Source organism: Triticum aestivum, chromosome 7D (assembly GCF_018294505.1).
Source record: "Triticum aestivum cultivar Chinese Spring chromosome 7D, IWGSC CS RefSeq v2.1, whole genome shotgun sequence".
Taxonomy (NCBI): domain Eukaryota; kingdom Viridiplantae; phylum Streptophyta; class Magnoliopsida; order Poales; family Poaceae; genus Triticum; species Triticum aestivum.
In genome coordinates this window covers 468,276,483-468,290,634 of record NC_057814.1, presented here as the reverse complement: position 1 = coordinate 468,290,634, position 14,152 = coordinate 468,276,483, and positions in this window count along the sequence as shown.

Sequence of the window (14,152 nt, the reverse complement as noted above, 5' to 3'; positions counted from 1 at the left end):
TGCGCCCCAGAAGTCAAGGGGAGGAATCATTTTTTGGGCGGGTGAAGCTAGAATATCTGAGATTGAAGAAGAAGCACGGCATCCGTTGGATGGACATCCAACAGCCACTACTGCTAGAACCGTGTGTTGACTATAAGTTGACAAATCCTTGCATACGCGTCAACTCTATTTTTTTAGGGGACGCGTCAACTTAGTAAGGCCAGAAGTGTGTGGCAGAGAACTTATAGCCCATTTGAGATTTGTAAGAATGTGTAGCCCATTTTTGAATTCTAATGGAATTTACTACAGCCCATTTACAGTTTGTTCCCATTTCAACCAAGCGTTCAATACAGAATTCAATAATATTTCCCACATTTTGATGGGATCCGAAATATTTTTATCCCGAAATTTCTAGTCAGATTAAATACAATTTCAATATAAATTTATATTACGTAAAAATCCAACGAAACATTGCGCTCGCAACAATTAATGAAATTAAAATTTTCAATATCCAAAAATAATATATTATAAAGTAATCACGTGTTTGGTGCATTTTTTTATAGTTACTGCCCAGTTTTTATAATTACATCCCATTTATTATTTCTTAAAGCCCATTTTCTTGTTAAGCCTAATGCATCCCTCCTAGGAAAGATTTGCAGCCCAGCGGGGCGGAGAATAACAACTTGACCTTGCCTGGGTATTCCTAAAAAAAGTATAGTTGGGCTAGCCATTTTCAGCTTGAAAAAAATTAATATCTGGGCTGGATATCTGGCCTGGGCTAGATGGGCCACAACCCGCCAAGTTAATACCTGCAGCGATGTTTTCGTTGTTGTTCAGAGAAGAAAATTTAATATCTGGGCTAAACATCGAAAAACTCTACAGTGCTCACTCCTCAAAAACACAAATACTACTCGAGCTGCTTGGTCCCAGCTGTCGGCCGCTTCTTGTGCAATTCTCTCGTTTATTGACTACTACATAGGTTGACAATGGTGTGGGACCGTGATGTCAGGTAACCAGGAGGAAGAAAAATAAATTATAGTTATATATATATAATAAGAAGGCACTTGCGTACGTGAGGCTATGGACCTGGTGGGTCCCCATTGTCATCCTCTCCAATTAAAGTCATCTCCTCGCCCGCGCGCGCTTTCCGCGCAAAACAGTCAGCGCCGCCCGCCCCGCTTCCCGGTGCAGGCGATTGCTCCGCCTTGAAACAACACAAGTGCCGTCCGTCCGTCCATCTGCCACCCACATTAATGATACGCGGTTGCCGAGGCGGCTACTCCGGCGCCACACGTCCATCCCTCCGCCCGCCCACCATTGCTATATGTACTGCTGCGCCGGCCATAGCCGCAGTCATCTGCATCCGTTCCCTTTCTCCTGTCCACACCACTACTGCCCACCATGGCTTCCTCGCGCTCCAGCGCTCTTCGGGACGGGCGGACGACAGACCACAAGGAGATGGCAGCCATTGCTGCCGACCGGCTGGCCAGCAGGCAGCCGGAGGACGACGACGTCCCAATGGAGAACATGGTACTCGATGATCCGGCGCCAACCCCCTCCTCCGCGCCATCCTCGCCGGTGCATTGCACCATGACCATCGGCGAGGCCCGTGCCCAATATATCGACAGGGTGAGGCAGATGCGTGAGGAGCAGTTCCGGGAGGCGCAGGCCGACGCCGCCTACAACCACCATCTCCTCCAGGAGCACCTGCAGGCGGAGGAGCAGATTCCTGCGGAGCGGGCGGAGCAGGAGGCGCTGCTCGACTCGTACCGCTCCGCCCGCAAGGGCCGCCTTGAGCGCTGGCGGTACCCACTACAAAAAAATACACTTCCGTGATGATACGTGTTTGTCACAGTAGGTCGCATTTTTTGTCATGCATGTACATCCATGACAAATTTATGACAGAATCAAGATAGTCATACCTGTGCTGTCGTAGAATTGTTCCATGACATTACCAAAATTATCATCACGGAAGTGTCCACTTCCATGACGATAAATCACGCGTCACAGAAATGCTTTCGTCAAGGGTGACCGACACATGGCATCCACCGTAACGGAACACCGTTAAGCTATCGGGTCGGGTTTTGGATCCGATAACCCGTTAACAGCCCCGACCAATGGGAATTTTCCACGTGTAAAATCATCATTGGCTGGAGGAAACACGTGTCGGCTCATCGTTGGGACAGATGTCATCCACTCATTGGACAGAAGGCGCCTATGATACGTCGACACGTGGCATGGCCCAGCAGAGGCCCATTCCTGTGAAAAGGCCGGACCGTTTGACTTTGTCAAAAGGTGGCGGGCCGGCCCATGGAAAGCCTGTTAACGGCCTGTTCACATATAGCCCATTTACAGCCCGCTAACCCAAGGCCCGTTACGCCCTATCCGATTTAGGCCCAGTAGCGTCATCTGGGCCATCCAATATGATTCCAGCCCGTTTTCACTTCTGGCCCATGACGTCTTTCGGCCCATATGAGGCCCTATGTAACTCTTGGCCTATTAACGGCCCATGGTGAAACTGGCCCGTAATGAACAGTGTATCACTTTACACCCATTAACGGCCCGTGGTGAAACTGGCCCGTAATGAACAGTGTATCACTTTCTACCCATTAACAGCCCGTTATTCCGTTGGGCCGTTTCCAGCCCATGTTATCTTTCGGCCTTCTCAGAGCCCATTTATTCTTGGGCTCATTTCCAGCATTCGTTTACTTACGGCACGTTACTGTCATTTTCTGCTTGTGGGCCAAATTCAGCCCGTGGTTACAGTCGTCCCGTTTGTGGTCCGTTAATACGTTGGGCCGTTTTCATAGCGTCATCAAATACGACCTATTAACGATGGCCTGTTATGGTCGGCCCATGAATGGACGATTCCAACTCTAGCCCGTTTACGGCCATAATGCGGCCTGTTATTGGCCCATGTTTGGCCAATCGATCATACGGCCCGTATAAGGCCCATTGATGATACGGCCCGTAGAAGGCCCATTGTTTCTACGGCCCGTAGAAGGCCTACTGTTTCTACGGCCCGTAGAAGGCCCACTGTTTCTACGGCCCGTAGGAGGCCTAGTGTCACTATAGTAAATATTAGCCCATGGTTATTGTGGCCTAGTTTTAAAAAATAGGTTATTGCAGCCACTAGCAAACCACGGAGAAAGAACTGCACTGACTACAAGCAAACAAATAAACAAGACAACAAGGAAATAAATAAGCAAGCAACTTATGCTAGGCTATCACGGCTATTACACATATTACATCCACTGGGCATCAAAGTTCGCCACGAGTGATCATAAAGCGCAACGAAGAAGCAGATTACAAAAACTGGGCACCATTGCAGCGTAACAAAATAATACTGAACCGAGACCACTTCCAAGAAAGTTCAAGAAAGGTTAGCCTTGCAGGGGAACTGTTGCGCAAGCTGCTGAGCAAGGCTGTGAGACCGGCCTAGCATGTCGGTCATAGCTTCCAGGTGTAGCTGTTTAGCGATGAGGTTCTCATTGGTGTTCTTGCCAATCTTTCTTAAAGATAGGACTTCAAGTCGAAGTTGAGTTGCAGAATGCCTTTCTGCTAGAACTTGGGACTGAAGAAGTCGAACTGATTCAGACAACGAATTCTGTGAGCTTGTCTGACTATTAGTCTCAAGTAACTTGAACACTTCATCAAGACAAGACTTTGGGGTTGTCTCTCTATCTTCAAGATGTTTTGCCTTCTTTGCTGCAATATATGTTGGGTTTGTCTCACAGCCTTCAGCAGACTTGTGCATGCCATCAGGCATATCACCCTGAAACAAAGCAGAGAGATGACAGGTTTTGCACGTGTATAAACAAAGATGATAACTGTTCTGTCAATTCTATCCAATTTCAAATTAGAAAATAAAGAGTAAGTTCAAAATATCAATAGCATAATTTGGCATTGTTCATAATGCGGGGAGCTTCACCACACTACTGGATTACCATGCCAACATAACAAGCATAGATGAAGGGCAAAGAAAATCATTGTATATATTTTGGATAATGTGCATGGCATGTTGTTGATATCATCAACCACATCAGTAAGATAAAACAGGAGATGACAAGGTGCAAACGTGGGCTGCTTCACCACACACTGGATTATAGATCCACAAAAACAAGCATACATATAGGAAGTATTAAGTAATGTGCATGGTATGAATAAGGAATTTGGTTTTACAAGTAAAACTTAGAACTTACGGTTCTTACGAACATGCATTTTGGTAGAAACAGCAAACTAAACAGCAGTAAATGATAGGGAGTATGAGCAAATTAAACAGCAGTTGAGGATAAAGGCTTTAGAAGGACTGACTTACATTAACAGTTAACACCGGCTTTATAATGCCCTTCTCCATGTCAAGGGAAGGATAACTCAAGAATTTCAGCACAGGATCTTCTTCATAAGCATTGCTTGTACTCTACATTTTGTAGAGAGTAATTATAGATATGATAATACTGGAAGGGATAGAGGATAATGAAGATAAGATGCAGATTGATGCTACATAATCAACTACCAATCCCTGGAAGTACAAGCGTTACAGGACAAAATGTACTGACAAGAGCAATGGGCTACACTTCTGCACTGGCATTGTCTGTGTATTCTACTTGTTGGTAAGATTAAATATAGATCTGATCTTTTTTAGTAAATGGTGGGCGAGGGAGATCAGATGCAGAATGCTACAAAATGAACCAATCCCTCTTCCCATAATACAAGAGTGTTTTGAACACTGGTGTACTGTACAAAACATTCTTATATTATGGGACGGAGGGAGTAGCTGTTAATGTAAGTACAGTGATAGACCATGTTCAGTCCTTACAAGAGGACTGCAGAGCTAAACCTCTTCAAAAGCATTGGGTTGATTCTAAATTTATGTAAGAGTCCATACGGACCTTATAATGTCCACCAAATGGATGATTACGAGGCTAACATGTGCAGTGATGCTACATAATCAAACAGCTATGAAAGTAAGTATGGTCATACAGGGTAAGAGGTACTCACAAGAGCAATGCAGTGTGCGGTATAGTTGCGAGATTCTGTGGTCCCTTGAGAACGAATGTTCTTCTGCTAACAGTTTTCGTACAAGTGAGACATTAAGGCAAATTCAGAAATGTAGTTCAAACTGTGATGTGATATCATAGACAGTACCTTACGCTGCAGCCGAGACCAATGTGTAACAAGATTATTCCAGTCACCATCGGATAAATGTAGCACCGGAGACTTTACAGAAATTTCGTTCAGAGGCTTGCCATCGAAGTGCGCTTGCCTCAGGTAGGAACGATACTTTATCAACGAGTCCTTGAAAAGCGCAACCAACCCTTGCTCGTCATCACAATCCAGTTTGCTCCTCGCCTATTTAAAAGAATGAAATCTTGTGTCTTCTGTCAGCAGAAACATATGCAGTAATGACCATGAATAACATTAGTACATTACTTACGCGTAAGTTGCGGAGGAAGACCGGAAATTGTTCTGTGTCTGCGGTATAATCTTTCCATGAAGGAAAGATGCGCACAAAGTTCCTGACAACAACATAAGCTTCGCCTTCTAAACTGGGACGGAATGGAACAGTGGTCCTATTTGCTGCAATTGGGGCTCTCTCTGGTTCAAAATGGGATTTGGCAACTGGATTTGGTGTACTCTTTGCTGGAATGGGGGTTTTGCGTCGTATAGCTGGTGTTATGTCAACTGGCATAATCATACTGTTTGCTGCAGTTGGGGTCTGCTGAGTTGGGGCATCAGAAATGACCAGTGTAGTAGGGCTAGAGTCTGCTAGAGTTAGGGTATTTTGTGGGTCAGGTGATATTGCAACTACACCTAATGGGCTATTTGATTTATCAGGTGCCACTACCTTTTCCAAATTTGCTTGTGCTCCTCCACGATCAGCAATCGCCTCTTCCTTTTGAACGTCTAATACACAAGAACAGCATTTGAATGGATAAATATGGTATGATGACAGATGGAATATGTACTGAAAATGGATAGGCATGGCATATTCACATACACGATGTGTAAACTAAGCTAATGGTAGTTCAACAAAGTAGAAGCAATGCAAAGCATCAGTTGCAAGATATGTGCAAGCAATGTAACCTTGGAAAGTTAGAGCAAGTACCTTGATGGGTGAATAAGATAGGGCATCTTCCTCTGACTCCTCCACTAGGGAGCTACATTGACTTAGGTCTCCCTCTAGCTCAAAATCACTGTTAGGATCATATTCTGAGCATGAATCTGTAGGTGGAGAGCGTTTGCATTGCATTGCAACCAGACTTGATTTCAGTCCCTTAATGCCAAGTTTGACAGCCATGGCATTGTTCTGCTTTATTCTTTTCATGCGCGCAAGCTCATAATCATTATGATGCTGTTCAGAATCTGAGATTCATGAAAACATAAAAAGTAGTTAGATTATCTATGGAATGCATTGCAGATTCAACTCGGAGAGTGTCTCCCTATAAACCCCTGCATATGCAAAGTTCACCTCCCCAACCGTGTTGACCAGACCACACACAGAAATACGAACCCCTTATGCCTCTATAACAGGCAGGCACACATTTCAAAACTGAAGTAGGAACATTAGAATCATATGAAATTCATATTTGAACAAATAAACTAAGCAATTATGAGTGGCGTAATGTTTAGCTTCAAGGGTGGAGTGTTGGTAGTGCGACACAAAGCAAGTAGGCAGATTGTATTCCATGTAAAAGATCGAAACCTATGTAAAAGCTGGAAATGACACTTTCTTTCTATACAATGCAGTGTTCGTTACCCACACATGATGGAAGAGATCACATAGAGAAATACCATTCACTCATGTCTACGGTTCCAGTATTTAGAAACAGGGTGGTCCACCCTAAAAGAATATTGACAACAAATATGACAAGGCAAGCATAGATGTAGTGAATCAATCATTTACTTGTGAGCTTACTAGGACAAGTATGCAGAATTGTAACTGCAGTAAGGGACCGTCCAAAATCTGAATGAAGAAGTTTGTCTAGCACTTATTGTTTGCAACTAATCGACGTGAATAATTGGATATTATATCGAATGAGTAAGAAAGACAAGTAAAATTGTCAACAAACCTGGCTTGCAGTAGTAATCTGGGTCAATGTCACTACGACCAACAATCCAAAATGACTAGTTTCTGTTCCGAGGGCAGGAATTTTGAAAACCCTGTGAACTTTAGAGGTACTAAAGATTACCGAAATACATCTGAACCATTAAGTGTAGGTAGCACTGAGCACACAACAAACCCTAATGACATTCCTGCCTAATGAGTAATGAATCAATTAGAAAATGGGTGATGAGGAGTGGCTGCTGAGTGTTCAGGACGTATCTCAGGATAAATCGGGTCGGCTTGGTGGGTGCTGCATGCCTGAGCCGTGAACGGACTGGGAAGGTAGGCACGGCGGCGCGCCCGGGCAGCGGTGACGCTGTTGGGCGAGCGGCTCCTGGCCTCCTGTTAGTCTGGCGTCTCCTCCTAGAGTCATGCCATCCGGGGACGGCAAGTCGCTGGCGAGGCAGGTGGCTGGGGGCGAGTAGAGATCGGAAGCGCGCATCAGAACGAAGGGGAATCGGGGCCTGGGACGACCCAAAATCCCAGGGTGGGCCGGCCCACCGTGGGCACCCTGTAGAGATACACACCCGAGCGGCGAACATGCATTTTCGAAACTAATTTAGGAACATTTAGCTGACCAATTAAACAACTCTGTTTTAATAATATCAGATTCGCATTTGAACAACTAAGCTTGTTTAGCTTGATGGGTGGAGCAGTGTTATTATGACACGAAGCACGTATTCTGATCGTTTAGTGATCATAAAAGGGGGAAACTCTAAGCATATTTTTTTAGCAAAAGAGGGTTTCCCCTCCGATTTCTATTAAAGAAACCACCACGGAACCAACATGATCAATTAAACCCTAAGCATGATCAATTAAACCGTATTATGGATGTGCCATGGCAGATTTGAAGCTGCAAACCGGAGAAATGATATTTAGCATCCATTGTTTGCTTCGAGCTAAGAACTAAATTCTAAGAGCTGAAGAGAAAGTAGAGTAACCAAGTTAAGATCTATTTTCTGGTTGATATCGAAAAGTTGAGGAGATATGAAGTACCACCTCTCTTGCGGCGCCGTGTAGGCATCGGGGGTGCGATGGCTGTCGGTGGCGTTGAAGCAGGTCTGCGACGGTAGACGGGTGCATCGGGGGATAAGTCCCGTTGCGGTGGAAGAGAAGGTCGTCTGAGCGGCCCCGGCAAAGAGGACGACGGCGCCGATGAAGCGAGAGGACGCGATGCAAGGCTATTGGTCCGTCGCCGTGGATGAGAAACGTCCATCTCTAGCAGTGGACGACGCGGTCTTGGTAGGCGCTCCGGCATGGTGGAGGACGGTGACGATGGATGTGGTGGAGGACGGCGGCAATGGATGGGGTGGCGGACGGAGGCTGGTGTGGGGATGGGGTGTTCTAGCGCGGACGGTGTATGAATGGGAAAATGGAGGGAGAGGTACGGGGAACCATGTTTTTGGGACGCGCCTGTCTGAAATATGGGAAAGTTACGAACTTAGCCCCCGTTTAAAATTTGGACGTCTCGTCGGTTGGGGATAGGACGGTAATCTCGCATCTCGCCAATATTTGGCCAGAGCGATTTCGGGCGAGGAGAGGGTGGTTGGCGCCCACGGTTGGCGCCCACGGTGTATGAACGGGGCTGACAGGTAGGGCGGTTGTGTCACGTCTGAGTGAAGTTACAAACCTGCCCCTATTGAAAATATTTGCCTACATCGATTTCGGCTGAGTCGAGTTTGTTTAGCCGCCCACCGTGTATGAATGGGGAATGGAGGGAGAAACAGAGGTCTTTCGGACGAGCTTGAATCAAATGAGTTTTGCCGCCCATGTTTGACGCCCACCGTGTCAGAATGGGCTCAGAGGCGGTCGTGTCACGTCTAATTGAAGCTACTAACCTACCCCTATTTAGAGCAGTGGAAATCGGGCTGATGGATTGTCCGTGTAATGGGTAGACAGTAATTTCCATCTCCCAAACACTTGGCTTCGGGCAGCCGACGTGGGAGTGGACATTTTGCTGCTTCTTTCGAATTTCGGGACAATAAGCATCCACGTTTACCCTGGCAACTAAATTCGAATCCATTTTGTATTCCTATATGAATCTTTATAAATCATTCTATGTGTTTTTATATATCTTCAAAAGGACGATAAAGATGTATTCTACTGTCATATATGAATATGGTTTACAAATGTCGATACTCAAATTCAGAAACTAGAATCCAATTTAAGGTGAATTCGAATATTTGGAACACTTCATGTGCAACTCAAATGTCACACGCAGCATAATGTGTACTCCCATTTAGATATGTACACAAGCGATGTATCAAGATTCAAATACCGAGTCAATCAACCAAGAATGTATAGAACTAACAGACATATAAACACTTATAGAGTATATGGATCAATAATATCAACTAACATACATAAGCCAGGCCGCTGTACTTTTTTTTGGCTACAACAGCATCCTTTTTTTAGCCAGCATCTTGGCCCTTTCCAATGCGTGCCACTTATGGTACATCTATACTACTACTATTGCTGAATGCACATTCAGCCCGATTGGCATATTTGTAGGTCTGGCACAGCAATCCAAATGAAATGTCTCCGAGTCTTATCAATTGATACAGACTTGTGCTCAAATAAATTACAAACCAAAAAAACAATTATTACATGATCTCTAAAACAAATGGTTTGATTGATTACATGAACAGACAACACAAAGGTTATTCAACTATGGAAAGAACATTTCACCTATGATTTACCAAGTAGGAATTTAATTTCCTTTTTTCCTTCAGGACCTTAACAATCTGGTCAGTCTCAGCTTGCTTCGTTTTGAATCCACCAAATATTTAATGGTTGTCTTGAGTACTGCTTGTGATTGTGCTGTTTGCTTCCTCAACATGTCAACTTTATCTCTAAGTGCAGAAGCAGAATCTCTTTCTACCACTAGTTTAGCCTCTAGAGCATCAGCAGTTGGCAATTCATAATGCATGATTGGGCCAGTGCCACTACTGTCGGGTGATGCAACGTCCATGGGGACATCGCTCTTTGATCTTGGGCTAACCTGTTTTGCCATTAAAGTTCCGGTTGGATTCAGAAAAGTTGAAGTTAGCAAAACATCTCAACTGGGAGTTATAACAGCAAACCAGTTAAACAAACAAGGAAGTAAAGAGTTTCAATTGGATGCTGAAAAGTAGTTATTAACATCATTGTAACCCACTGTTGCAGCAGCAAAGCAGTTAAAAAAACAAGTAGATATTTAAGTTAAGGCAAACAGGTAATTCTTAACAATAAGTATCAAACACATAGATAGGCGCAGTCTACAATATGATTATGAGGTTGTGCCATTATGTAATCAGTAGCAAACTAAATTAAGCCAAGCAACGTAATTGAACAATTTTGCAATAAGTGGCTAACTAAAATTCCGAGAAGCAGGTAACTGAACTTACGCTAGTTCTTTGTACAGGCACACTGCAACTTCTTTTTCGCTTACAAGGTTGTACGAAGGAGTCCATGGCATCAATTGCTTAGATACGCAGTCCCAATACTTCTTTCTTCCCACACTGCATGGGTAAGTCGAATGGTTAATCTGGTAAGATGGTGCGTCCTTGATATGTTATATGAGGACGTGTAGTCAGACTAGTTGTGGCCAAACACATCACACTGACTTTTACTGTATATTTCATGTGATTACTTTTGGCATATCGAGATCTAAGCAATCTACAATAGGATGAAAAGACTGGCATCCTTCACATTATTGGCGAACTCAATTCATAGAAACAAGCAATTCAACCATTCTGTGGGTAAATCAAAAGCGCCACTGGAATATTTTTCACTATCCAATCATACACGCAAAAAGGGGCGACACCACCATAGGGGCTGGTATGGGCGGCCGCCTCAGGTGGCTGGAAAGTGTGCACCTAGTTTTAGTCGTCCAGGTTGGCCCATGCTAGTTTTGTTCGTCCCAACGCACGAGCAGGCAATGTAAAAAATGAAGAAAAATGTTTCAATTTGGATGGGCCAATAACATAAGTGCAAGGCAGGCCCTATAGCAGGCTCGCGGCCCAAACGAGCGCCTCCCATATTGATCGACAGCAGGAAAAATCCCAATTCATTCGCTCCAGCCTCCAGTCTGGTTCGCTCCTAACCTAGCCACCGCTGGACAGACCGACACAGCACTTCCTCGTGCCCTCGTTGGAGGGCGGTCGCCGGGCTTCAAGCGAACGGAAGGACAAGAAGATGAAGATCCAACCCTGGGTGTAGCCTGCGTGGGAGGCAGCGGCAGCACGGGCATGGCATCGATCTTGCGCAAACAGACAGTCGCAGCTTGCAAGAGTAGCATGCGCAACGAGCAGGTACATCACATCCCTGATTATATCTAATTCAACTCTTCAATTTCTGGCCAATAGTTAAACCTGACGGTGTTGTAAAACTGCTTGTATGTAGGGAATCTATGAGAAAATGAAACCAATTTCTACTTATTTTATAACTCCCCCAATCAATACTGAACTGACTGAATCTGATGTATCTAATCAAGTTTCCGATGCAAACATACAAGCTCATGTTGTTCTTGAGCCTGAAGTGTCTAATGAACAGACTGCTAATGAAGGATTTGATGCAAACATTTTACATGCTCCTGGTGATGAACATATAGTGTCTAATGAGGGATCTAATGCAAGCATTTTGCAAGCTCATTGAAGGATTTAGTGTCTAATGATGATCTACTATGTTGAGAGAGACAGAGATTTGCAGGCATTGATGACAAGCAAATTATAGTGCATTTTCAAAGCTTGAGGAAATGTCGAGGCCATCTACCAGAAAGTCCCCGTATCATGACAACATAGCATAAATACTTTTCTAATATGTTGTTTGAAACTATTGCCATACTTGTGCAGGATAGATATATTGATATGCAGTTTGCGCACTGGTTATACGTGCAATTACACTTCGATATTTTCAGCCAGAGAACGAATAATTCAAGCAGGTACAGACCATGTTTGTAGTCCTTGTACACCATGTTGCATTTTGTGTTTTTTGGTGCTTGCATCATTTAGTGTTTATAATCTGAACTACTTTGGATCATTAGTTGGTTTTCAAAGTGCATGTAGCTTCACATTTCTCAAGTTATGTTGATTTCCGGAGTGCAAGTGCCTTCGTATTTTTTAAGTTAAATGTTCGCCCCTGGTAACTTGAATTTGTGGATCAGCCACTGCACACAAATCATACACGAATGCAAGTATGAATTAAATGAAATGCAGAGACTTACGCTAGCTCGTTGTACAGGCTCACTGCAGCTCTGCTTGCGCGTGGGATGTTCCATGTACAAGTCCATGTTACCACTTGCTTGGATGTGCAGGCCTTGTGCTCCTTGCATCCCCCTCTGCATTTTTGACACAACGAATGGTTGATCAAATAAGAGGAATCGACCTTGATGTTGTACCGGAGGACAGATACTTACAAGGTTATACGGGTGTGCAGGATGTGTACCAGATCCCGTAGCGCCATCATGCTTCGCTAAAAATGGATTTGCTTGTTTCAGATGATATCTCCATAAGAAATAAGAGTTAAAGTCAGAGTTGCATAGGCGTGTAAGCTAAGAGAGCAGTGAATGGATATCCAAACATCGTCGGAATAGTGCACAAGGGAGTGATGTGTGGATACCTAGTTCGGGCCGGCGTTTGGGCATGCTTGCCTAGCTAGAGTGCGGGTCACTTCAGAGCCGTTGAGGGTGATGCGCTGGCGTTGGGTGGCCACGCACGGATGCAGATCTTGAGTGGCAGCGGAGCGCTACGATGCGGTGGACGACACCGTTGGTGAAGCCCCAACGGCCTCGGGGGGCGGAGGTGCGACGATGTGCTCGGTGCAGTAGCCCCGGTGAGCTGGGAGACGGCGTCGGTGAAGCGCACCTGATGCGGTGGAACTCGGTGTCTGTGAGGCACGTCGGTTGCGGCGGCCGACGTTGTCGGTGGACCACCCAGTGCGGTGGACGAGGGCGTAGATGAGGTAGCTCCGGTGCGGTGGTGAAGCGCGACCGTCGTCTTCGTCGTCATCGTCCGGGACAAAGGTGGAGAATGGTGGGGAAAGAGACGAGACGAGGGGTGATTCGAGGGTTGGCGGCGGATTAGGGATTTGAGCAATCTGGGCGCGGAAGGGGACGGTGGAGAAGAGATATTTTGCAGGGCTGGAATTGGGGCCGCCAGATATTTCAATCCGAAACATGGAAGCGCGAACTTATATTGTCATCATACTTTTTTTGGGGGGGAGGGGGGTGGGTGGCTGGGTGCTACGCGTCCGTCCGACACACGCGACCACCCCGACAGGACTATGCTTTGGTGCCTTAAGGCACCTACCTTTGTGTCCATGACATGTGGGTCAACAGGTGGCTGGTCCACATGTCAGTGACCCAAAGGCAGTTGCCTTTAAGGCACCGAAGCAGCGTCCACCCCGACACGACCCTGGTCTGCCTGGTGCGCCTACATTTGAGAATGCAAACGAATCTTCTTTCATTTGCAAACGAATCTGTATGTATTACCATGCCCGTGTTTTCCTTGCAATAATTAGTCATTCGAAATGAGATACTCCATCCGTTTACTTTTGTAAGTCGTTTCAGACAACTTAAAATGAACTGTTTTGCACATTGTCTGAAATGTCTTCAAGGTCTTATAAAAGTGAACAGAGGGAGTACTATAAATTAATTAATGAGGAGTTATTTGAAAAAAAATCGAAACGGTACCCACGCTAACGTGGATTAGAGTGTGTGTCACATAATTAGTTATTTGAATTCGAGTGTGTGTCACGTAGTTAGTTATGTGAATTAGAGTGTGTGTCATGTAGTGATCTCCAATTCTAACGTGGATTTCGCATTTCACTGTATCCACGCTACTGTTTTAATACAAATTCATATGTATATGATGAACACCATGGTAGTGAGAAAACTTTTGGATGGATTCAAACATATGACCTACAAAATAGCACAACAAACTGAGTCAATGAGAACTGTTCGAAACTTAGTATGGCATGAATTCGAAATAATTACCCGTATGCCTGGTCCTCGGTTCAAATCTTACAATGTACACCGAATTGAAACATCGATATTAAGTCCCGTACTATGTACATTCAAATGTTGTT